Raw genomic sequence first — 26,397 nt, forward strand, 5'->3', positions numbered from 1 at the left:
GTTCCAAATATAGGCATGGAAAAATTATACCAAGCAAATGTGAACCAAAGGAAAGTTGGAGTAGCAATCTTAAGTCCTGAGAAAGTAAAATTCAAAGAACAATGGAATATATTTTATACTGGAAAAAAAGATTAATAGAACAGAAAAACACAACCATCATGAACATGGGTGCACTTAACATTTTCCTTCTGAGATTATATCAATCAACAAGTTACAGAATTTTGGATAAATAAATAAAATTTGAAACTATGGTAAATTTAACATGCCTCTCTTAGAAACTCAAAAACTCTTCTCAAAGAATACTCACTCTTTCTCGACCACATTTTCAAAAATATTTTATTTCAAAGGAAAGTTGAATAATTCCAAAATATCAGTATCATGCAGGCTGTATTTTCTGATCATAGAATAATAAAATTAGAACTCAATATCAAAAGGATAGCTTAAAAATCCCAAATATTTGAAATTCAATAATATAGTTACTATTGAATAATCCCTAGTATAAAATGAAATAAAGGATACAATGAAGGAAATAAATGAATACTTAGATCTGAATAACAATGAGATGACAACATATCAAAATTCGTGGGAGCTGGCTATATTAGTGTTGTGGGGAAAATGTATAGTTTTATATCTATTTGGAAGGAAACAGTGATTTTAAGATTTTTCCTCATTTTTTGGCACTCTGTGTTTCATTATGATATGGATAGGTAAGGCTATGTTTTTATTTACCTGGCTCATGGCTGTGCTTTTCTAATCACACAAATTCATGTCTTTCTTCCATTCAAGCACATCCTAAGGCATTGTTTCTTCAAATATTGGTTTTGTCATACTATCTTTAATACCACTGTCTGCAGCTTTAACTAGTTTATATTGGACTCACTCAACTGAACCATCATATATCTTAACCTCTTCCATTTTGTCCATTACTTTATGTCTTTGCTGAATTCTGGGCAGTTTGCTAAAATCTTTCTTCCTGTTCAATAATTTTCTGTTCATATTTTGTTAAATCTTCTGATTCATGTTCTTGATAAATAGTTTCTTCATTTGTAATTTGGGATAATGAGTTCACCTTATTTGTGCCATTATTATTTATTAGAATCTTAGACAACTGAGTTTTTTGATTCTCTTTCTAGAGTTGTTTTGCCTTTTCTGCATGTGCCCAGGGAACAGAACTTTGAGTTATTTATCAATTTTGGAGTTCTTGGACCACAAAGGGTTTGTAAATTCAGACCCTAAATCCTTCTGTGGAGTAGGCCTAACATTTAGATTTCTCACAGGAGACAGATTTCCCACCCAAATACTAACAAGCATCCATATAATCTCTATTGCTGGTAAGTGAATTTTTTTCCTTCTCATTTATTAATTCATTTATCCAATAATGTTTATTGCATATTAACTGTGTGCCATACTGTGTTCTAGGAGCTAGGTGCTTGCAACAAAAAGATTTCAAAAATATGTCTGATGCAGACCTCAAGAAACTCATAGACTGTGCAATAGCTCAGTCACCCAAATGTCACAAGAGCAAAAGTGCAGAAACTTCTACATCTCAAGGCTTTTAAAGCCCTACTTTAGGAGTTAGCCATGCCTGGCTGTGCACCTTCTGCAGGTGCAAGAACCTTTAATTGGAAAGAAGGAAGTACTACCATGAATAACCCTGGTCTGTCTAGGCTGATCATTTCTCTGCCATCTGAAAAACCCCACATCTCTACTTAAACTAGAATAATGACCTCAGCCATTTTCTCCCAGTTCATAGGTCTGCTCTAGTGAGGCTTCAAAGCTTTAGGCTGTATAGAATATGTAAAAAGGACAGAGAAGAAATGAGTGACTCATTCTTAATAGGAGTGGTTAAAAGGCTTCAGAAATGAGGTGAGTAAAGCAGTAAAGGTTAATCAACTCCTTTGTTTCTCTGTCTACTAGCTTTTAATTTTATCCAACCTTGTTAAAATATTAATAATAATTATAATGACAATAATAATGTTGATAATAATAGAGATGGCTTACAAAAGTGTGTTCAACAACTGTTATTAAATTATGTAACCACAGATATCACAGCCACTTCTTATCCCTAGTATTCCCTCTATAGCTACATTTCTAGTTAGTTTTCTCCATTTCCAGTCATACATATTATTCGTAGACACTGGCTACCCTCACACATTTATATGAATTTCTAATTAGAGACATAATTTCCTTCTTCCTTGGAACACAAATTCATTTCGGGACTCAAGAGTCATTTCTCTTGAATGGGCTTTATTTTTAAAAATGTTTGTTTTAATGTGACATTCACTTTCACTCATTCGTTTATTTTTCAAGCCATATTTTATCAAGCCCCTGCCATGTGCAGGGAATGTCCTAGGCACTGAGAATATAGAGCTGGACAAAGCAGGCAAAACCCTTGCTTTCACAGAGTTCAATTCAGTGGAGGAGACAGATAGAAACTAAGACAAACAAGTAAACAATTTATTTTTACTTTTCATTCTGAAATTATTTCAAACTCACAGGACAATTGCAAAAGCAATATGAATTCCACAGAGAACTCCAACAAATCCCTATCCTCAGATACCCAGATCTACCATATTTAACATTTTACCTCCTTTGCCATATCATCTATCTATTATCTTTCTCTATTTTCTAAGCAGTTGAGGTCAGGTTGCACACATCATATTCCATGGCCTCATAATACTTCCATGTACATTTCCTACAGTTTTAGTTTGCTAAAGCTGCCAGAAAGCAGCATAGCAGAAATGGATTGGTTTTTATAAAAGGGATTTATTAAGCTACAAGTTACAACTCTAAGGCACCACCAAATTAAGAGGATATCCTCACTCAAGGAAGGCCACATGAGCCTGGGGTTTCTCTATCAGCTGGGAAGGCACATGGCTGGTATCTCTTGGTCCTTTGCTCCCGTGTTACATTGCTTTCAGCTTCTGATTCTAGTGGCTTTCCTTGTCAGCTCTCCAAGCATCTTCAAATGTCTATGTCTGAGCTTTCCCCCAAATGTTCTTCTTTTAAAGGACTCCAGTAATCAAAACCCACCTTGATTAAGATCACATCTCTGGAAATAACCTAATCAAGAGGTCCCACCCACAATTGAGTGGGTCACATCTCCATAGAAACAATCTGATCATAACGTCCCACCCAATGATAGGTCTGCCTTCCACAAAATTGGACTAAAAGAACACATCTTTTCTGAGGTACACAAAATTTTCAAACCAGTACATTTTATCCTATGTACCCCCAAAAGACATATTCTTTCCATATACAAAATACATTCATTCATTTCATCACAAAGTCTTAAACCATGTCAGTAACAATACAAATACAATACAAAGTAGAAAACAGTACAAAATCTCATAAAAATCAGTTGCAGTCATGGTCTATCCTAAGGCAAAATTCTCTTCTGGCTGCAAACCTGAGAAACTCAGAACAGGTTATCTGCTCCTAATATACAAAGGAGGGACAGTGGTAGGATAAATATTTCCATTCCCATAAGGTAAAATTGAAAGGGAAACAGGGGTTACCAGACCCAAACAATTCTGAAAACCTGCAGGGCATACTCTGTTAAAAATTTTTAAAACCTTTTTTATTGTGAAAAATAATGCATATACAAAAAAGCAACAAATTTCCAACCTCATTTTAATAAGTAGTTATAGAACAGATTATAAAGTTTGGTATGGGTTGCAGTTCCACAATTTTTCACTTTTTCTTCTAGCTGCTCTAAGACACTGGAAACCAAAAAAATATCAATGTATTGATTCAATAGTCATATTCATTTATTAAATACTATCTTCTCTATTAGACTCTTCCTTCTCTTTTTCTTCTTTTTTTTTTGTGAAAAATAACATATATACAAAAAAAAAAAAAACCCAAAATTTCAAAGTACATTGCAACAATTAATTGTAGAACAGATTTTAGAGTTTGCTATGGGTTACAATTCCACAATTTTAGGTTTTTATTTCTAGCTGCTCTAAGGTACTGGAGACTAAAAGAAATATCAGTATACTGATTCACCAATCATACTCATTTGTTAAACCCTACCTTCTCCATATAACTCCATCATCACTTTGATCTTTCTTTCACTCTTTAGGGGTGTTTGGGCTCTGGCCATTCTAACTTTTTCATGTTGGAAGAAGTTGTTGATAATATAGGATAGGGGGATAGAACTAGTTGATGTTCTGGAAAGGCTGACCCCTCTGCATGTCAGGACTTATCTGGTCCAGGGACCCATCTGGCACTCTCCATTAGATTTTAAAGCCTGATAGTCATTTATAGAATGACATTTCATCCTAGGGACTTAAGAAAGTGGCAGTCCTACCCTTTCCAAGGGTTTACACAGTGGCCTTTCTCTCTCCAAACACCAGGGTGAGGGTTCTCACATATCCAAGCACTGGGGAGACCACCTTGTTCTTGGCACCTCCTTCTTCAAGCACTATGGCTGCATCTGGACTCTGCTGTCTCTAGGGCACATGCCCAACCTTTTTAGAACAGGAGGGTGATGGCCAGGAAAATGTGCTCCACCCCCTCCGACACCTAAAGGGGACAACACTTTTCTTGAGCAATGAAGCAGAAGGCCTGCCCTTTGCTTCTGGGGCAAACTCACCCTCTCTGCATGCATTGGTGGACCTGCTCTCCTGGTCCAAGATTTCCTGGCTCTAGATCTTAGCGTCACAGTTCTGCCTTTGAAGTCATTTTTCCTTCAGATTGTCCCTTTTCTGTTCCTTTTAGTCTAGATGGGCAGTGGTTCCATTTATACAGATCTCACAAATAATTTACTGACTTGGTATGCGGCATACCAGGGTCAAAACCATCAGACAATAGGACTTTCCACAAATTCTTTCTGGATAACTCCATTCTAATCCTGGCTTTTTCTGAAATGGCTGACAGCGTCCATGTTTGGTTAAATCCTCATGTGGGGCAATATTCTCTGAGGTCTTATTTTCCATAAGCTCAGAATTTTCCAAATGATCAGTTTGTTTCTTTGTATCCAAGAGTTCAGTTCTCAGCCTATCCCTTTCCTGTTTTATTTTACTATAAGCTATAAGAAGAAATCAAGCTGTATTTTCTTTGTACCCAAGAGTTCAGTTCTCAGCTTATCCCTTCCTGTTTTATTTTACTATAAGCTGCAAGAAGAAGCCAAGCTGTATTTTCCTCAGCTATATATCCAAGTTTGTCACCTTCAAATTCTATCTTCCATCCAACACCAGTACTCAATTTTGCCAGATTCTCTTCCTCTTTAAAACAAGTTACCTTTCCTCTAGCTTGCAACTACACATTCATTATTCTGTCTAAGCCTTATTGGAAGAACCTTTAGCATCCATGTTTCTACCAACAGTCTCTTCAAAGTATTCTAAGCCTTTTCTTTTATGGTCCACACAATTCTTCCAGAATCTTCCTCTTACCCACTTAATCAGTTCCAGCATGTTTGGTATTTTCAATTGACCACCCCACAATCAGTACTAAAATCTGTTTCCATTTGCTAAAGCTGCTGGAATGCAATATGCAGAAATGGATTGGCTTTTGTAAAGGGGATTTATTAAACTAAAAGTTATAAATCTAAGGCTGTGCAAATGTCCAAATTAAGGCACCAACAAGAGGTTTTTTTCACTTGAGAAAGGCCAATAGAATCCAGGGTTTCTCAGTCAGCTGGCATGTGGCTTGCATCTCCTGGTCCTTTGCCCCTGGGTTGTATTGCTTTCAGCTTCTGATTCCAGAAAGCTTTCCCTGTCAGCTTTCCAAGCATTTCCAAATGTCTGTGTCTGAACTTTCTCCAAAATATTCTCCTTTTAAAGGACTCCAGTAAGCTAATTAAGACCCACCTTGAATGGGTGGGATCACATCTCCATGGAAACAACCTAATTAAAAGTTTCCACCCAACAATAAGTCTGTCCCCATAACATTGGATTAAAAGAACATGGCTTTTCTGGGATACATAACAGTTTCAAACCATCACACCTATGGACAAGGTTATTCACTTTTATAATCACCTTAAGGGTAGTTATCATGGTCAAGAAGTTTACCATTAATAAAAAACTAACATTCTATATTCCTGTTTTTTGTTATGTCCCATTAATGTGCTTTTGAGCTTTTTTCCCCTTCATTCTTAGATCCCCTGTTGTATCACATACTGCATTTAGTTTTCATTATCTTTTTGGTTTCCCTTCCTTCCTTTCTTTCTTTGTAATTGTGGAAACATATATAACATAAGTTTTCTGATCCTAACCCCCTCCCAAGCATACTACTCAGTGGGGTTAATCACATTCATAATATTGTAGTATTCTCACTATCATCTGTGACTAGAACTTTCCTTTCACCCCAAACAGACACCCTGCATTCATTTTGCTTTAAATCCCCATTGCCCCTACCTTCCTTCCCTAATGACCCAATATGGTGTGCATATTCTTTGATATTTTCTTTGTGGTTACCATGGGGATTAAATTTAATGTTTTACATCTATAACAATTTCCTTTGCTTTGATACCAACTTAATTTTGATAGCATGCATAAACCATGTTCTTAGATCTCTCCTTCTCCTTACCTTTATTAGTTCTTGCCACAAATTGTATATATATATTATATGTGTTTACACATTATAAGTCCCAAACCACTTATATACTCTGGCATTTTTTCAGTTGCCTTTTGGCTCCTATAGACAATAAAAAGTGGAGATACAAGTCAAAAATACAAAACCTCTCATATTTATATCTACCAATGTTATTATCTTTGCCAAAGATAAAGATAATATTTTCTTTTTATTTATTCATGTGGCTTCAGTCAGTTGTCTTGTGTCCATTCCTTTCACCTGCAGAACTCCCTTTACCATTTCTTGTAGGGCCAGTCTGGTGGTGATGAATTCCCTCAGCTTTTATTTATCTGGGAATGTCTTATTCATTCCCACATTTCTGAAAGACAGTTTTACTGAATATAGAATTCTTTGTAGGCAATGTTTTGCTGTTATCACTTTAAATATGTCTTCCCACTGCCTTCTTGCCTCCATGGTTTCTGATGAGAAGTTGGCACTTAATCTCATTGGGCCTCCTTTGTATATGACATGTTGCTTTTATCTTGTGGATTTAGGGACTTTCTCTTTCTCTTTAGCACTTGACGGTTTGGTGATAGCATGGCACTGTGTGGTTCTATTTTGGTTTATCCTGTTTGGAGTTTGTTGAACGTCTTGGATGTGCATATTCATATCTTTCCTTAAATTTGGGAAAATTTGAGCCACTATTTCTTTGGATATCTCTCTGACCCATTCTCTCTTTTCCTTCCAGGACTCTCACAATGTATATATTGGTATGCTTGATAGCTTTCCAGGTTCCTCAGACTCTGTTCACTTTTCTTCATTCTTACCTCTTTCTGCTCCTTAGAATGGATGCTTTCAATGGTCTTATCTTCAAATTCTCTGATTCTTCCTTTTGCCAACTCTAATCTGTTAATATCCCCTAAGGGATTTTAAGTTTCTGTTACTATGGCCTTCAGCTTTGTTCAGTTATTTCATAAAATATATGAAATATTCCATAATTTCATATAAAATTATTATATTTATAATAATTTCAAAAATTAATTTTATAATTTCTTTCTCTATATTGATGTTCTCTTTATGTTGATCTACTGTTGTCCTGACTTCCTTTTGTTCTTTAAGCATATTTAGGACCATTTTTAAGAAAGTCTTCTCTGGCGTCTGAGGTCTGCTCCTCCTTATTGCTGGTTTCTTATAGTTTAATTTTCTCCTTTCCCTGGGCCATTATTCCCTGTTTCTTTGTATGTTTTGTAATCTTCTGTTGAAAACTGGATGTTTTGATATTTTAGTGTTTTGTCACTGTAATTTATAGTCTGAAGCATCTATTTCTTAGGCTTGTATCTAGCTAGTGTTATGACAGAGCTTTTCTTGAGTGCTAAGAGCAAACAAAATGTCTTTGTAGATTGACTTGTGCAAGTGTTCTCCTTCAGGAATTATCTATACAATTAGTTTGTGGAATAGTTCCATGCCAAAGTATAGGGGCATATGTCTTGCTTTGGACATACCTGTGTGGTCTTAGGAATTCCCCTATTTACCTAGTACTCAAGTTCATTCTTCTCAAGAAACAGGTTTCTCATGGTTCCATGCACTGCAATTCCTGCATCCAGGATTTCTTTGCTCTAGGCAGCCACTTTGACTGTACTCCCACAACATTTTATACAAGAACTCTGTTGCCTTCTATGCACAGGGCAAGTGTGGGATGTCGAGTCCCTCAGGCCATCAACAAAGAAATTAGGTAAGACATATACATATTTTCAGCATGTGAATGAGGGATATTCTTCTCTCTCCATAACTGGGATCAGGGATCCACATTAGTAGAGTTCATTGGCTCCACACTGAGCCTGTGAGGGGTGGAGGAGGATCAGCAAGGGTGTCAGGAAATTCTACTACTTTGAAGTAGATTTTATCCTGATTTGGTGCTCATCCTGTTACTGCAGTCTTTTAACTATTTTCTGAAACTTTGAAAAAATGTTTCTGCCACTCTTGATGGTTGTTCAAAGCTTCTCACTTTTGATTGGGGTGGGGTCTAAGTAAATAATTTTATGTAATGTACTGGTAAATACTAAGAGGAAATAGAAATATAAGAGGAGTTACTTTAAGGGTCTACACCTATTCCACATGATATACAATCACTTCTTTATATTTGAATGTTCCTTTGCTTTAGCTGACCCCACCCACCCCCAACAAATTGTTCATTAATGTGTTGTGCTAGATGGATAGATCTCTACCCTTGTGGATCTTACAGTTTTGTGGAATGAGATAATCATGAAAATGCATGTATTTGGTTTGTTAAAGCTGCTGGAATGCAATATACAAGAAATGGGACAGGTTTTTAAAAGGGAATTTATTAAGTTACAAGTTTACAATTCTAAGGCCATGAAAATGTCCAAAATAAGGCATCCAGGGAGAGATACCTTACCTCAATAAAGGCCAATGGGTCCAGAACACTTATAGCAGCTGGGAAGGTACATGGCTGGTGTCTGCTGGTCCTTTGGCTTCTGATTTCAAACAGCTTTTCTGGAGGTGTTTTTTTCTGCATCTCCAAATGTCTGAGTCTCCATTTGCTCTGAACATTCTCCAGAATGTTTCCCCTTTTAATGGACTCAGTAAACTAATCAAACTCATCTTGAATGGGTGGAGTTATACCTCCATCTAATCAAAAGATGACACCCACAACTGAGTGTGTCACATCTCTATGGAAACAAAAAAGCTTCCCACCATAAATGGGCTGGTTTGAAAGGATTATGTGCCCTACAGAAGACAGGTTTTAATCCTGATCCAATCTTGTGGGAGCAACCTTTCTTTCTTTCTTTTTTTTTTTAGTTTTCCAATTATAAATTTTTTTTACTATAGTAACATATATACAACCTAAAATTTCTGCTCCTTTAGCTGCAGTCAGATATTTAATTTAACAGTGTTAATTGCATTCACAGTGTTGTGCTACCATCTTCACCATCTACTACCAAAACATTTCCATCACCACAAATAGAAATTCTCTACCAATTAAGCATTAACTCTCTATTCTCCACCCCTGCCACAGACCCAATAATCTGTATTCTAGTTTCTTACTCTATGCCTTTGTTCTAATTATTCCTATCAGTGAGATCATACAATATGTATCCTTTTGTGTCTCGCTTATTTCCCTCAACAAGGTGATCTCGCATTTTATCCAAGTTGTTACGTGTATCAGAAGTTCATTACCTTTTTCTTGGGGAATTGTCCCTTTAATTAATATGTAGTGTCTTTCTTTTTCTCTTATGATTTCTTTACATTTAAAGTCTATTTTGTCTGATATTAGTGTAGCTACTCCTGCTTTCTTTTGGCTACAACTTGCATAGAAAGTCTTTTTCCATCCTTTTGCTTTCAATCTGTTTGTATCCTTGTGTCTATGATGAGTCTCTTGGAAGCAGCATATGTCTGGATTATACATCTTAATCTATCTGCCAATCTGTATCTTTTAATTAGTAAGGTTAGTCCGTTAGCATTCAAAGTTATTACTGAAAAAGCATTTCTTGAATCCACCATCTTATCTTTTGGATTTTATTTGTCAGATCTATATATTCTTTACCCTATTTCTCTTTTTATCCTTTAAGTTACCCTTACTGGAACTCTTCAATTCTGTGCCCTCCTCCAGACCGCTATCTGGTGTCTTTTTTTTTTTTACTGGCAGAACTTTCTTTAGTGTTCATTGTAGTGCCAGTCTCTTGTTGATAAATTCTTTCAGGATTTGTTTGTGAAATTTTTAATCTCTCTTTCCTTTGTTTGAAGGACTATTTGGCTGGTGCAGAATTCTTGGCTGGAAGTCTTTCTCTTTCAGGATCTTAAATATATCATACCACTGCCTTCTTGCTTCCATGGTGCCAGTTAATAAACTCCCTCAGTTTTGACAATTGACTTTTTTTCATTTTTTGTGAAAAATGACATATATACAAAAAAGCAATAAATATCAAAACACATTGCAACAATTAGTTGTAGAACAGATTTCAGAATTTTGTATGGGTTACAATTCTACAATTTTAGTTTTTTTCCTAGCTGCTCTAAGATACTGGAGACTAAAAAATATACCAATGTAATGATTCAGCACTCATACTCATTTGTTAAACCCTACCTTCTCTGTTTATCTCCACCATCACCTTTGATCTTTCTATCACTCTTTAGGAGTATTTGAGTTATGCCCATTCTAATTTTTTCATGTTGGAAGGGGCTGTCAGTAATATGGGCTAGGGGGATGGAACTAGCTGATGGTTCAGGGACCTATCTGCAGGTTTAAATGTTTCTGGAAAGTTACCCTAGTGCATGGAACCTTTGTACAGTCTTATACAATGCCCTAGGTGTTCTTTAGGACTGGCAGGAGTGGTTTTGATTGGGGGTTGGCAAGCTATGACAGGTAGCAATGTCTAACTGAAGCTTGCATCAGGAATGACCTCCAGAGTAGCCTCTCAGCTCTATTTGAACTCTCTCAGTCACTGATACATTATTTATTACATTTCTTTCTGCCCTTTTGGTCAGTATGGCATTGTTGATTGCATAGTGCCAGGGCCCGGCTCATCCCTGGGAGTCATCTCCCACATCGCCAAGGAGACTTTCAGCCTTGGATGTCACGTAACAAGTCATGTAACAAGTAGTTACAGTACAGATCCCAGAGTTTGTCATGGGCTACCATACGATCCTCTCATATTTTTCCTTCTAGCTACTTCAGAATATAGGAGACTAAAGGGATTAAATATTGTTTTATCAACACAATCAATTTTTCTCCCTTCTTTTTTTGTGAAAAATGACATATATACAAAAAAGCTATAAATTTCAGAGCACAGCACCACAATTAGTTGTAGAACATATTTCAGAGTTTGACATGGGTTACAATTTCACAATTTTAGGTTTTCACTTCTAGCTGCTCTAGAATACTGGAGACTAAAAGACATATCAATTTAGTGATTCAGCATTCATATTCATTTGTTAAATCCTATCTTTTCTGTATAACTCCACCACCACCTTTGATCTTTCCATCCCTCTCTTTAGTGGTGTTTAGACTATGATGATTCTAAATTTTTCATATTGAAAGGGTCTGTCACTAATTTGGGGTGGGGAGATGGAACTATCTGATGTTCTGGAGAGGCTGGGCTAAGTTTCAGGACTTATCTGGACCAGGGACCCATCTGGAGGTGATAGGTTTCTGGAAAGTTACTCTAGTGAATGGAAGCCTTGTGGAATCTTATATACTGCCCTAGGTGTTCTTTAGAATGGGCTGGAATGGTCCTGGATGGGGGCTGGCAGGTTATGATAGGTAGCAAGATCCAAACGAAGCTTGTGTAAGAGCAACCTCCAGAGTAGCCTCTTGACTCTATTTGAACTCTCTCTGCCACTGACACTTTATTAATTACACTTCTTTTCCTCCTTTTGGTCAGGATGTAATTGTTGATCCCACAGTGCCAGGTCTGGGTTTATCCCTGGGAGTCATCTCTCACGTTGCCAGGGAAACTTTCACCCCTGGATGTCATATCCTACATGGGGGGGAGGGCAATGATTTCACCTGCAGTGTTGGGCTTAGAGAGAGTGAGGCCATATTTGAGCAACAAAAGATGTCTTCCAGAAGTAACTCTTAGACATGGCTATAGGTAGTCTAAGCTTTTCTGTTACCTACATAAGTTTCACAGGAGTAAACCTGATGATCGAGGGTATGGCCTATTGATTTGGGTGTCCCTAACGTTTGACACAGTATTGGGGATTCCCTAATGGTAAGGTTTAATAGTTCCATATTTTCCCCCCATCCCTCAGGGGACTTTGCCAATACTTTTAAAGTATCTGCTTAATATAATCTAGGATGTATCCAGGCATTGCAATAATCTATACAGAATTAAAGGACCTCTTTCTTATTCTGGGCTCCCTGTGTTTCAGTTGTTCCAATAAGTTTTACAGATAGGTTGAATTAGATTATACACTACAGAAAATTTCAGTTCCAGACCAAATAAACCTTTCTTTCATACTGCTGTATAATATTCCATCATATGTATATACCACATTTTATTAATTCACTCATCTGTTGATGGACATTTGGTTTGTTTCTATCTTTTGGTGATTGTGAGTAATGCTGCTATGAATATCGGTGTGAAAATGTCTGTTTGTGTCATTGCTTTCAGCTCTTCTGGGTATATACCAACTAGTGCTATTGCTGGGTCATAGGGCAACTCAATATTTAGTTTCCTAAGGAACCAACAGTCTTCTATAGTGGCTACACCATTATACATTCCCACCAGTAGTGCATAAGTGTACCAGTTTCTCCACATCCTCTCCAATATTTATAATTTCCTGTTTGTTTAATAGCAGCCATTCTTATAGGTGTGAGGTGGTACTCTTTGTAGTCTTGATCTGCATTTCCCTTATAGCCAATGAAAATGAACATCTCTTCATTGCTTTCGAGCCATCTGTATTTGCTCTTCAGAAAAATGCCTATTCATATCTTTAACCCATTTTGTAATTGGATTGTTTGTTCTTTTGTTGTTGAATTGTATGATTTCTTTGTATATACAGGAAATCATACCTTTGTCTATATGTGACTTCCAAATATTTTCTCCCATTGAGTTGGCTGCCTCTTCACCTTTTTGATGAAGTCTTTTGAAGTGCAGAAGCATTTGATTTTGAGGAGTTCCCATTTATCTATTTTTCCTTTTGTTGCTTGTACTTTGGGTGTAAAGTTTAGGAGACCTATTACTAGGTCTTGAAGATGTTTCCCTACATTTTCTTTTAGAGGCTTTATGGTGCTAGTTCTTATAATTACATGTTTGATCCACTTTGAGTTAATTTTTATGTAGGGTGTATGATAGGGGTCCTCTTTCATTCTCCTGGCTATTGGTATCCAGTTCTTCCATGCCCAATTATTGAAAAGACTATTTTGTCTCAGTTCAGAGGATTTAGCACTTTGATAAAAATCAATTGACCATAGATTTGATGGTCTATTTCTGTACTCTCAATTTGATTCCATTGGTCAATGATTCTATCTTTGTGCCAGGACCATACTGTTTTGACCACTGTGGCTTTATAATAGGTTTTAAAGTTAGGGAGTGTTAATCCTCCCACATCATTCTTCTTTTTTTAGGACGCTTTTAGCTATTTGGGGTCTCTTTTCTTTCCAGATGAATTTGGTAGTTAGCTTTTCCAAATCTTCAAAATAAGTTGTTCTAATTTTAATTGGTATTGTGTTGAATCTGTAGATCAATTTGGGGAGAATTGACATCTTAACTATATTTAGCCTTCCTACCCATGAATAGGGAATGTCTTTCCACCCATTTAGATGTCCTTTGATTTATTTTAGCAATGTTATGTAGTTTTCTGCATACAAGTCCTTTACCTTCCTAGTTAAGTTCATTCCTGAGTACTTGATTCTTTTAGTTGTTATTTTGAATGGAGTTTTTTCCTTAACTAACCACTCAGCTAGGTCATTGCTTGTGCATAGAAATATAACTGATATTTGCACATTAATTTTATATCCCACCACCTTGTTGAATTTGTTTATTAGTTTAAGTAGCTTTGCTGTAGATTTCTCAGGATCTTCCAAGTATAGTATCATATCATCTGTAAATAATGAGAGTTTTACTTCTACCTTTCCAATTTGAATGCCTTTTATTTTTTTGTCCTGTCTGATTGCTTTACCTAAAACTTCTAACACAATGTTGAATAACAGTGGTGACAGTGGGTATCCTTGTTTTGTACCTGATCTTAGGGGGGAAAGCTTTCAGTCTTTCACCATTGAGTACAATGCTGGTTATTGGTTTTTCATATATTCCTTTTATCATATTGAGGTAGTTACTTTGATGCCTATCTTTTGAAGTGTTTTTATCAGAAAAGGATGCTGAATTTTGTCAAATGCTTTTCCAGCATCAGTCGAGATGATCATGTGATTTTCCCTTTCGATTTGTTAATATGCTATCATATTAAGTGATTTTCTTGTGTTGAACCATCCTTGCATTCCTGGCATAAACCCCAGGTATACCCACTTGGTCATGGTGTATAATTCTTTTAATGTGTTGTTGGATTCAATTTGCTAATTTTTTATTGAGAGTTTTTGCATCTATGTTCGTTAAGGAATTAGTCTGTTGGTTTTCTTATAGCAACTTTGCCTGGTTTTGGCACTAAAATGATATTACCTTTATAAAATGAGTTAGATAGAGCCCCATTTTCCCTTAATTTTTTGGAAAAGTTTGAACAGGATTGGTGTTAGTTCTTTATGGAATGTTCGATAAAATCCCCCTGTGAAACCATCTAGCCCTGCACTTTTCTTTGTAGGAAGATTTTTTGATGACTGATTGAATCTCTTTACTTGTGATTGGTTTGTTGAGATCTTCTACTTCTTCCTAAGTCAGTGTAGCTTGTTTGTGTATCTCCAGGAATTTGTCCATTTCATCTAAGTTGTCTAGTTTGTTGGTGTATAGCTATTCATAGTATCCTCTTATGATTTCTTTTATTTTAATATAGACATTTAGTGCCATAAATTTCCCTCTCAGCACAACCTTTGGTGCATCCCAAAAGTTCTGTAAAGTTGTGTTCTCATTTTCATTCATCCCCAGATAGCTACTAATTTCTCTAGCAATTTCTTCTTTGACCCATTGGTTGTTTAAGAGTGTGTTATTTAATCTCCATATATTTGTGAATGTTCGTGTTCTTTGGTGGTTATTGAGATCCAGCTTCATCCCATTGTGATCAGAGAAAGTGTTTAGAATAATTTCAATATTTTTAAATGTATAAAGACCTGTTTTGTGCCCCAAGAAATGATGTATCCTGGAGAATGTTCCATGGGCACTAGAGAAGAATACATGTCCTTGTGCTTTGGGGCTCAATAATCTATATATGTCTGTTAGGTCTAATTCATTTATCAAGTTATTTAACTTCTCTATTTCCTTGTTGATCTTCTGTCTGGTTGTTCTCTCTATAGAGGAGCATGGTAAATTGAAGTTTCCTACTATTATTGTTGAAACATCTATTGCTCCCTCCAGTTTTGCCAATGTTTGTCTCATGTACTTTGGAGCTCCTTGATTGGGAGCATAAACATTTATGATTGTTATATCTTCTTGGTGAATTGAACTTCACTGGCCTTTCTTGAGTGAAACTCTTGTTGGTGCTTTAATTTGGACATTTTTATAGACTTGCTTTAATTTCAACATTTTAATAGCCTTAGAACTGTAAACTTGCAACTTATTAAATTCCTCCTTTTAAAAGCTGTTCTGTTTCTGGTATATCACATTCTAGCAGCTAGCAAACTGGAACACTAAATAATAAGTCCAGCCCCACAAGATTGGATCGGGATTTAACATTATTTTTCTGGGGTGCATAATAGTTTCAAACCAGCACAGCATGATTATAAATTTAAAAGTAAATTTCTTTAGAGAGTAAAGAAAGTACGTGACAACAAAATCTAAACCTAGTTTATCCAGTTAGGAAATAATTTCTTGAACAGAGATGTCTGATCTGCATTTCATAGTTTAGACAGGAGTGTTGGGGATTGAATTATGTATCTCACAAATGGTATCTTCAGGTCCCAACCTCTGGTCCTGTGTGTATGAGCCCATTTGTAAATAGGGCCTCTGAAAATGTTATTAAAGTGTGCTCAAATTGAATTAGGGTGGCCTTAATCCAATATGGCTGAAATCCTGTAAAGCAAAGGAAATTTATGGAAGAAGAAGTTATGAGAAAAACAAGAAGCTGGATGTCAATGGAACCAAAGTAGAAAGAAAAAGACATTGTCATGTGCATTTTCATGTGGTAGAAAAAAACAAGGACATAGAATCACTGAGAGTCAGCCCCAGAATATCACAATCTTCAGAAAGAAAGCATAGTCTTGTTGAACTTTGATTTTGAACTTCTAACCTCAAAACCATTGGCCAATAAATTTCCATTCTTTTTTTTTTTTTTTTTTTTTTTTTTTTTAAAGACAGAGAGAGAGAAGGAAGGAAGGAAGGAAGAAAGGGAAACATCTTTAAACATTTTCTTGCTTTATTGTATTCTGTTTCTCCGTTTTTGTTACATGGGCTGGGGCCGGGAATCGAACCGAGGTCCTCCGGCATAGCAGGCAAGCACTTTGCCCGCTGAGCCACCGCGGCCCGCCCAAATTTCCATTCTTAAGAATGCATTGTATGGTATTTGTTTTAGCAACTGGGAAACTGAGACAAAGTGTTAAATAATTAAATGTAGAAGTAATGATATGCTGAAGTAACAATGACTACAAATGAGTTTGGAGTATTGAAATGCACAAAATGAGGCTGAGTGTTAGGCAGGACCATATAAAAATGTAAAAGATGGTTTTTATGTTAAAGGTAATGGGAAACCATTGACGATCTTTAAGCAGGAGAAGAGAGACATAATTAGATTGTATTCTCACTAGATGAGTTTGACTTCAGTGCAGAGAGTAGATTGGAGAGGGGCAGGAGTTGATGCAGAAAGATCAGTTAGGGACCATGGCAGTAGCACGGGTGTGAGGTGATGACAGCATAAACTAAGATGATGTTGAAAGCATAGAAAAAGGAAGAGTGATGTGAGACTTATTTAAGAGATGGTAGTGAACTAATGAATATAAGAGTAAAGGTCTCATGTCAATAATGGCTCCTTTGTTTCTGGATTGTATAATTGGTGTTAATCTAAAGCAGGACATATTTTTCAGGGAGAAATGAAAGTGCATATAGTGAACTGAGCTGTTTCTGAGATATCTACATAGAAATATAGAGTAAGAGGTTAAGGTTCAATGTTTAAATCTCATGATCTGGACTGGAAATACAAATTTGAGAATCATCACCCATGCAAACAAGACACATTTATTTTGAAAATAAATGGAACAACATCTCTTAAATGTTCCTTCACAGAACCAACTATTTTGAACTCAGGGATGGATGAAAGAGATGAGTCGTTAAGAATAAGTGACTGAGTGACTATCATTCCTTATTGCTTACTATTTTTGACTCATACAATGAGTAATAATAAAAAAATACTATATTGCACAATCTAAACCAGACTAAAGCATATATAGAGACTTGCATAGAGTAAGCAATCAATGTATATTTGTTTTTTGACCAAATCACACTAAAAGTATTGCTAAATCACTTTCTTAATGATGACTTTTAGTTGGATATGTTGCAAGAAGCATGACTGTGGCCATAAATATTTGCATAGTCCTCTTCAAGAGGACAAGAGAAAGCCTTTTCCACCTTGGATAGGCTGACTTTGGCTACATATCCAGTTTAGTGACCTAGCATAACCTCAGACTCAAAGTCTCAATCTGTCACTTAGCCCTTGTTGGACCCTGGACTGTCTCAGCTAATATAATTTGGCAAACACAAAGTAAGTTTTATGAGAAGGTCAATGTGGAAAGAATGCTGTAATTTTGCAAAAGATTTTGCTAATGTTTTTAACCACTCACCTTCCTAAATAATCTGTTTCAACCAAATGAATTTACAAATATCTTGTATTTCTCACATCATTTACCATTTCCTCTCTAGAGACCAAAGAGGACTTGGCATGGACCATAGCTCTATAGACCTCATGGGATCAGAATGAGTAGTCATCTGGAGGGAACAGAAACAGTCACAATTAACAAGGCAAGTTTAAATTATCATCAAGGAAGGGAGTCAAGAGATAGAACTACAGGAACAATATTATATGTTGGGTTCTAGGGTAGAGTACGAGGTTGTAGACAGTAAATATGGAAAGGGATCAAGAATTGGGGGCAGGCGACGGTGGCTCAGCAGGCAGGAATGATTGCCTGTGATGCCAGAGGACCCGGGTTTGATTCCCAGTGCCTGCCCATGTAAAAAAAAAAAGAAGAATTGACATGAGCTATAGGTTTCCAGGCTTAGAAGGAAACAGGATATGGTAAAAGATCCAGAATGTAGCCTTGAATAAAGCAAGGGAGTAAGCAATTTCTTTTAATGGGGATGGGAAGGTGGGGGCGCTGTTAAAGGCTTAGAATGATTTCTGACACCTGTGTCCTTTTGCTTTGTATCACTCCATTCTTTTGGAACACTCTTCGTCTTCTTTTGCTTACCCATATCCATGGCCTGTGTCATCAATTGGCCTCAGAAAAATTTGGTTAAAAGTAAGTTGTTTGGCCTGGTAATTTGGTCTATTTTGTCATTAAAAGTGCCAAATCATTATAATTTGTTTTAGGAGATAAATGTTCCAAACTTTAATATGTTTTAAAGCATTTTGCCCCTCTGTTGTCAAAAGTTTAAGAGAATTTTCCTTTCAGAAAATTTCGAATTGATTTTCAGGAAATAATTGCCTAAGATGTATTAATTGTACTTTTTAGTTTAATGTCCACATGTTTACTGCTTATGAACCCACTTGAGGTTAGAAATGTTTTGCTTACTTTGATTTATCTGCTTTGTAAGGCTAATAATAATAATGATAATAATAATAATAAATAATATTCCAGATGCTTCACCTATATTGTTTCTAATTTTCATAAAAACTCTTCTAGGTACAGATAGGTTAACTTGCTCAAAGACAGATCCAGTAAATGCTGGGGTTCTTATCAGAAGCTAGATTTGAGCTCTTTTTCACTTTTCCAAACTGCTGCAAAATGTGTGCTGATTTGATTAATCTGAATTTTTGATGATACATTTTATGTTCCCATCTCCTAGAGCTTCTGTGACCATCTCCAGAGCAGAAGCACCCAGGAGTCATTCAGAGAGAGAGATAGAAAGTCACTTTGGAAAGGGACAAAGCCCATATCTGTGCCTCCAGATTCACATGGGAAAAGCTCTAGTTTCTCCTTTTTTTTTGTTTTAATCTTTCTTCTTTTACTGCTTTAACTCTTCTTGGTCTGTCTCTTGTTCACAAAGATATACATATGGTTCCTTATATCATACTCCGTCCTTCCATCTTCTTGATGTAAGTTTTCATCAGTAAATGTGGTCTAACCTACACCTACAATTTTATGAAGACTCTTTACAATATTAGCAGAAGTCTAAAAAATTAATTTGTCTAGAGCATGCCAATTTGTATGGTGTTCTTAGGGGAAAATACTTATATATATGTTTGTATGCATGTACATATACTCATGCATATAAATACCATACATATATGTATATTATATAAATACTCACAATTTCTTAGAGGAGAAAACTAGGTTCCAGCAAATTCATCACCTGGAGGCAACTAAGATAATTTTCTAAACTAAATGATAAGTTCTATGGAGTTGCTTGAATTGATCAGATCCAGTCCTGGGGCTTGAGGTCCTGCTTGCTGTCCCCCGACTCTTGTTCTCAAAAACTCCTCTACTCCTCAGGCAACTCCCGTGCTTTCTGAGTAATCATTGTCATGCGTTAGCACATTTTCAGTTCAGCGTGAACTAGGTGGTGGAAAGAAACTATTGGAAATGGATTTTTTGGTGTATCCCAGAGATGTTTAAACTTTATTGAGTTCCTGGTATATTCTAAATTAAAAAAAAATGTTTTAAGAGTTGGACAAGTATGAAAATTAATATGGTAATATGCTATGATATGATGAATGCTACGTTAGGTGAGGTCTGTGTGGTGTGCCAGGGGAGCCCAGAGGCCTAAGGAAAGCTCCAGAGATCCATTAGATGACTGATGAAGGGTTGCCAAGTGGGGAAAGTGGGGTGGACAGTCTAGGTAGAATAGACAGCTAGTGCTTAGCACAGTCCAGAAAGAAGGAAAAACAAAGACAGAATGTGAAGTATGTGAACTCTGATCACTTCAGGGCATTCCTCAGTATCATAATTTCTGCTTGCTAAATTCTAAGTTCTAAGTGTTTAATTTGTATGTTGTTTCATTTAATCTTCACAATAAAATATATAAGGTTAGTTCTCTTATTATCCCCACTTCATGCTGTGGAAACTGAGGCACAGAGAAATTAAGAAACTTGCTAAATTCCCATGGACAATACGTTGTATGATCAGGCTGTCTGACTGCAGAGTCTGTGAGCCTCACCACCCAGTTACATTGCCTCCTACCATGTCCTCCAAGTGTCTGTTAAAGAACAAGAAATATTTATTCATGTGGCTTCCTTTTGCAGGCCACTGGGGCACTTCACTAATCAGAAACTGCTATTTTTGAATAGCATTTCACACAATCCCTTGAGGAAAAAAGGTGGAGACAGACCCAAAAGGAAAGGGGAACCAAGAAAAGGTGCAAGGAAAAGAACCGAAAACAAACTTGACCTCGAGTTTAGTCAAGGAACCAAACACCCCGTAGGGACAGAAAGCAAGAAAGGCCACCATACTTAACTAAATCCAGAAGGGCAGTGAGTGCCAAAAAACATGGAATATAAGGTCCAGACAAAAAATGAGTCTTGTTCACTGGGATTAATGTGCCAGATTTCATCAGGGAAGATAAAAGATCCTACCAGGGTTCATGCAATTAATTTTTTTGTCATGTTCATCTTGAATTACTCTAGGCAGCCTTTAAGATCTTCTCATATTCTTGGCTATATTTTTCATGAAAGGGTCAGGTGTCCTGCATGGATAGGTGGAAATAACCACATATTGGAGTCCCAGTTTCCAAAGGCTTATGGGAACAGATTTGTGAAGAAAGAGTAAAAAGGAAACGAGGAGGAGGATGTTTATTTTTAATAGAGACCCTGCCCTAACTTCTTGAACTAAAACCAGTCTAGACTTGTTTTTTCCATTTTACACAACATCCACAACAACAGAATAAATATATTAAAACCAAACAAACTGGGTGCTGTGTTTTGGCACAGGAAGTAAGACAGAAATAGAATCAGCTGCATTTGAATTGATTCCAATGACTGATTTACAACCCAGTGTAGGCCAAGGCTGCGTTTGGCCTGAACTGAACCAAAGTCATTTTCATTATGAGGAGACAATAGAGAGGCAGAACGTCTGGCCCAAGGCCCAGGGCATCGAGCTAGTCAGTCTATCAGTCCTGCCTCCTTTCCCTTCAATTTTTTAAAACTCAGAATGTCAAACATTGGAAAGAACACTTATGATCACTTTTCTGTCACCTTATTTTGTGTGGAGGAAAATGAGACTCAGAGAAGATACCTCTCCCCCCACTGCTCCCACCACCTCTTCCTGGCATTAGATTAGAATAACAATGAATCACTAAATCAGGCAGCACTCTATAAATGGGAAAGTCCATTTTAGCTCCTGTGGATTGAGAAAATAAATGTGGGATCAATTCAATTTGTGCACACTTGAACATAAATTCACATAATCAACTCTTTATTAATTGGTGGATTCTCTGTCTGGGGATTCTCCAGTTTTCCCCCTTTCCCTTCTCAACTGACTCAGGTGGCCTTTAGTAACACTGTGGCATCAAGGCACAGATGGAACATGTGTTTGTGGAGGGCTTGTTCATCGGGGTTTCTGAGTCCAGTGCAAAGTCAACGTCTGTTTTTACATTTCAGAATGGTTCTCATTCTTCATCTCATTTTATCCCTATATTTCTGAGGAGATAGTTAAACTCCATTTCACACACAGGGAAACTGAGACATAGTGATGTTCATAGTGCTGAATTTAATGGAGGAGGCAAGGTTAGAATCCAAATATCTTTTCTCATTTCAGTTTTCCTTACAGCAGGCCATGCTCTACCAGTGCTCCCCTCCGTTAATAAGAATTAGAGAAGGTGTCCAATAAATAGACCTACAGAATGGTAATATGCTCCTACATTCATGCATAAGAAATGCTAATTTCTTCTACATGCTGGGCTAACTTTATAAAGATATATGGCATTTGGAGCCAAAACAGTTGCATCTTCTCTGGGTACCGCTGTTTTTAAATTTAACTCTTCATGGATATACCAAAGAGATAGATCCTTTCACAGGTCTTTTTGTGATGAACTGTTCTCCATCATCAGAGACTTAACTCTTATAATGGACACTCATTTTTCTATTAGAAATGATAAAACCAGGTATCTTAAATAAACCAGATCTCTTTGACAGTCTTTTAAGTGCTTGTGGTAGTTTGGAGGCTATATGTACCCCAGAAAGGATCATCTTCTTTTAATCCATTTCTGAGAGTATAGACCTATTGTGGGTGAGATCTTTGGGTTAGGCTATTTCAGTTGAGACGTGATCCCACTTCATTCAAAGTGGATCTTAGTCCTCTTACCAGAGTCCTTTATAAGAGGATAAAACACACAATGAAATGAAGAGGTGAAAATTAGTAGAAGCTCACAGAAAACAAAAGCACAGAGGAACTGAGAAGACATGCAGAAGCTCAGAGGGGAAGCTACTGAAGTCAGAAGCTGCAGGCAATGAAATGCAGGGGAGAACAGGAGACCCATGGACTTGTGGACTTCACTGTATGCCCTGCCATGTGACAAGAATGTCCCAGATAGTCGGCAGCCTTTCTTTGATGAGAAGGCATTGTTCTGTTGATGCTTTAATTTGCACATTTTCACAGCCTTAGAACTGTAAATGTGTAAGCTAATAAATCCCCTTTGTTAAAAGCCAGTCCATTTCTGGTATATTTCATCTCAGCAGCTTTACCAAACCAGAACAGTGCTGAAAAGAGAAATAATATCTCTCATGGAGGGGACAGCTGCTTGGAGTCATTACTTTTTCAGTGGGAGATTTCTTTACTCCCTTGAAGTTTCTTCCTTTTCATCCAACAGGACCACTTTGCTCAGATATTAGAATCTCACTATAGAAAAAAACAAAGACCTTGCATCTTGGAGGATATTTGAGTGTTTGTTTATTTAAGAAATGCATTCCTTACAGAGAATGTGCTGGTTTGAAGCTATTATATACATCAGAAAAACCATATTTTAATCCTGATTCCCTGATTCAATATTGTGGGGGCAGCCATTTCTTTTTTTTTTTCTTTGCATGGGCAGGAACCGGGAATTGAACCTCGGTCTCCAGCATAGCAGGCAAGAACTCTGCTGCTGAGCCAGTGTGGCCTGGCCCAGCCATTTCTTTTAATCCTGATTCAATATTGTAGGGCAGAAACTTTTTATTAGATTATCTCCATGGAGATGTGCCATGCCCAGTTGTGGATGTGACCTTTTGATTAGATGGAGATGTGACTCCGTTCATTCAAGGTGGGTCTTGATTAGTTTACTGGAGATTTTTAAAAGGGGAAACATTTTGAAGACACCTCAGAGCAGATGGAGATGCTTGGAGAACAACTGCTTCAGAGCTGAACAGAGACACAGATGTTTGAAGATGCTTGGAGTGCCAACAGAGAGCAGATGCCAAGACATAGGTGGAGCCCAGCAGACATCAGATGTGTCCTCCCATGAGATGCTAAGCAAGCCAGAACTGAGAGTTGTGCTCCAGAAGAGTTAAGTAAAAGCCCACAGATGGTTAGAGAGGAAACCATTGGCTTCAGAAGCTGGAAGCAATGGAACCTGGAACAAGACCCAGCAGACAGCGCCACATGCCTTCCCAGCTGACAGAGATGTTCCAGAAAACATCAGCCTTTCTTGAATGAAGGTAATCTCTTGTTGGTGCCTTAATCTGGATGTTTTCACAGTCTTAGAACTGTAAACCTGAATCTTAACAAATTCCCCCTTTAAAAGCCATAGCTTTTCTGATATCTCACATTCTGGCAGTTTTAGCAAACTAATACAGAAACATTGTCAGAAATTTATAGCAGTGCATGAGAAATAAAATCTGGCTTTGCCCTGGTTTGGGTTCTTCTCTGTTTTTGGTGACTAAGAACTGTAACTAATAGATGGCCTTTTCCAAATATGTGCCTTTTAATAGCTTGCTTGATGCTTATCATAGTTTGTCTCCTTTATCCATCAGTTATCAGCAACAAAGCCTTTTAAAATTTATCCTTAAAAATGTCTATTTCTGTTTGGAATTTGCAAACATTATGCCTAAAACCAGACATTTCTGAAAGCTATGTGGAAATTATGCTTTGTGAACTTGAGCTCTACGGAAATGACTATGCTAAGTCATAATTAGAATCACACAGACTGGAAAATGGTGACTTTCTCCTTGAGAAGAACCTGATGAACTTGATACATCAGAATATTCTGTAATTTAGCAAATTGGAAAATGAGAAGGTGGAAGCAGTACACCAGAGAATCATAAACTGAAGACAGTTCTTAAACCATAGCCCTTAGTAAATGGCCATTTTAACATATGGTCTGGCTTGCATAATTATATTCAATTAACCTATATTCAGCAACTACCATTGTTTTCCAAATACCAAATGTCCTCAACAGAACAATCACCCTCTGACCCTTTAGCTCTCACCTTATAAATGAATGCTACATTATTGGCACTACTTCTTGCAGTTCACAATCACGTCAATCCCTCCCCACAAGCCATCCTGTCCTCCCATGAACACCCAACATTTTCACTTGTTGGCTGACTTAGCCTCTTCCCTTCCCCAGCCCTTCTGTATCATTAGTGGTGTTAACTGAAAAGAGCATGAGGAGTGAACAGAATGAGCCAATCCAAGAGAGGCTGCAGGTCAAAGGAGTTATATCATAAATAATTATTTCCCATTTTCTTTCTGTGGCATTCTTGCCAAAGTGTGGTGGAATCAGATTTACATGGACCACAAAGAAGTCCCCTTTGATCATGGTGGAAAGGATAGGGATTGCCGGATAGAGATAGAACTTTCAATATGTCTGATGTGTACCCATTTCCCTACAGATACTTCCTTCCCTGACTACTTCCCTTTGTGCTCAGCCCTGATACTACAAATCAACCTGCCTCAACCTCTGTTCCATGTAGTGACCTGGAGCAACGTTTTAGGAAGACGTGGAGATGGAGAAGGAGGGAAGATAGAGGCCTAACTTGGTAGGAGAGCAGTAAAAGATGGACCATGGGGCAAGTAAATATTAGCAAGAAGATGGAAGGGCCAGAGAGAGTGAGGAGGAGCAAGTGAAGATGGAAAAGCAAGGCACCATCAACTCTGAACAAAGAAGGAAACAAATATTTAATAGGCTGCATGAAATTGTAGATAGTATATATAAGCATCGTGGTCAGAATTTAGAGTTAAATCTAACATGAATTTTCACTTATTCACAAATTACTGTTCAAAATCTTCATTTTCTCTTTATTGAATTTACATTATCACCATCATCATCATCATTAAAAAATTTGAATATCTACTATGTCGTAGAATTTCAGAATATTCTACAAACCCCAGTGAATTTCACATTTGTCCTACACCAGGGAACCAGATGGCTAGGAATGGGAAGATGTGGAGATAACATTGTGCTTTTTACGGTCTGATTTCCTGGTACATCCCTGTGGTGGGTGCTCTATAAATACTTGATGAAGGAATGAGTGAGTTAATGACTATGAGAATGGATACCCTTGAACTACCCTGGAAGTCTCTTCTTATCCTTTGTGTGAAGGCAGTTTAGCCATATATTCTCCCCTAATCCCAACTCAACAAGGATGCCACATATTCTATTTGAATACGATAAATATAATCTTTCCTCATTCTTTTGCACAGCATTGGTGCAGTGATTATGGAGGCCTAAAAGAAGACACTGTCAAAGACATGTGCAGTGGATGTTGTGGTCTGTTATGCAGATCAGGGGCCCCACCCTTTAGAGTAGAAGTACTCTCCCCCAGCTGCTTAGAATGTTGAGAGCTGACAGCTTTCAGCTAAGTCCTTCCTGTCCATGCTAGCCCAGAGACTGCCCTCTGATTAATCAAGCCAGGATGACCAAGATCAATCCTCTCTTCTGGGTGCAGCTCACATCAAATGATCACTGCGGGCAGATAAAGACCACACTCCCCCACCCCATTCTTCAACTTGGGACTATTCTGCAATGCTATCTGGCACCAATTCTTCTCATGGGATAATATGATTCCTTGTGATGATTGCATCACAGCCCAACTTTTTCTGCCCAATCCTGCTTCCTTCAATCCTCATCAGGTTTTGAAACCTGGGGTACTCTCCAATTAACTACCTGCAAGGAAATTTAGTCTCAGAGCTTTCTT

General features: G+C 37.3%; 1 long non-coding RNA gene across 1 annotated transcript in view; it reads left to right on the top strand.

Annotated features, from left to right (window-relative positions):
* The window catches only part of LOC143691551 (uncharacterized), a 110,207-nt gene that overhangs the window by 77,919 nt on the left and 5,891 nt on the right, over positions 1 to 26,397 (top strand). The window contains exons 3-4 of the long non-coding RNA XR_013179569.1: positions 1,747 to 1,866; positions 17,994 to 18,092. This is a non-coding gene — a long non-coding RNA (uncharacterized LOC143691551). The remainder of the gene's footprint in view (positions 1 to 1,746; positions 1,867 to 17,993; positions 18,093 to 26,397) is intronic.

This window comes from Tamandua tetradactyla, chromosome 7 (genome assembly GCF_023851605.1).
Source record: "Tamandua tetradactyla isolate mTamTet1 chromosome 7, mTamTet1.pri, whole genome shotgun sequence".
Lineage (NCBI taxonomy): Eukaryota > Metazoa > Chordata > Mammalia > Pilosa > Myrmecophagidae > Tamandua > Tamandua tetradactyla.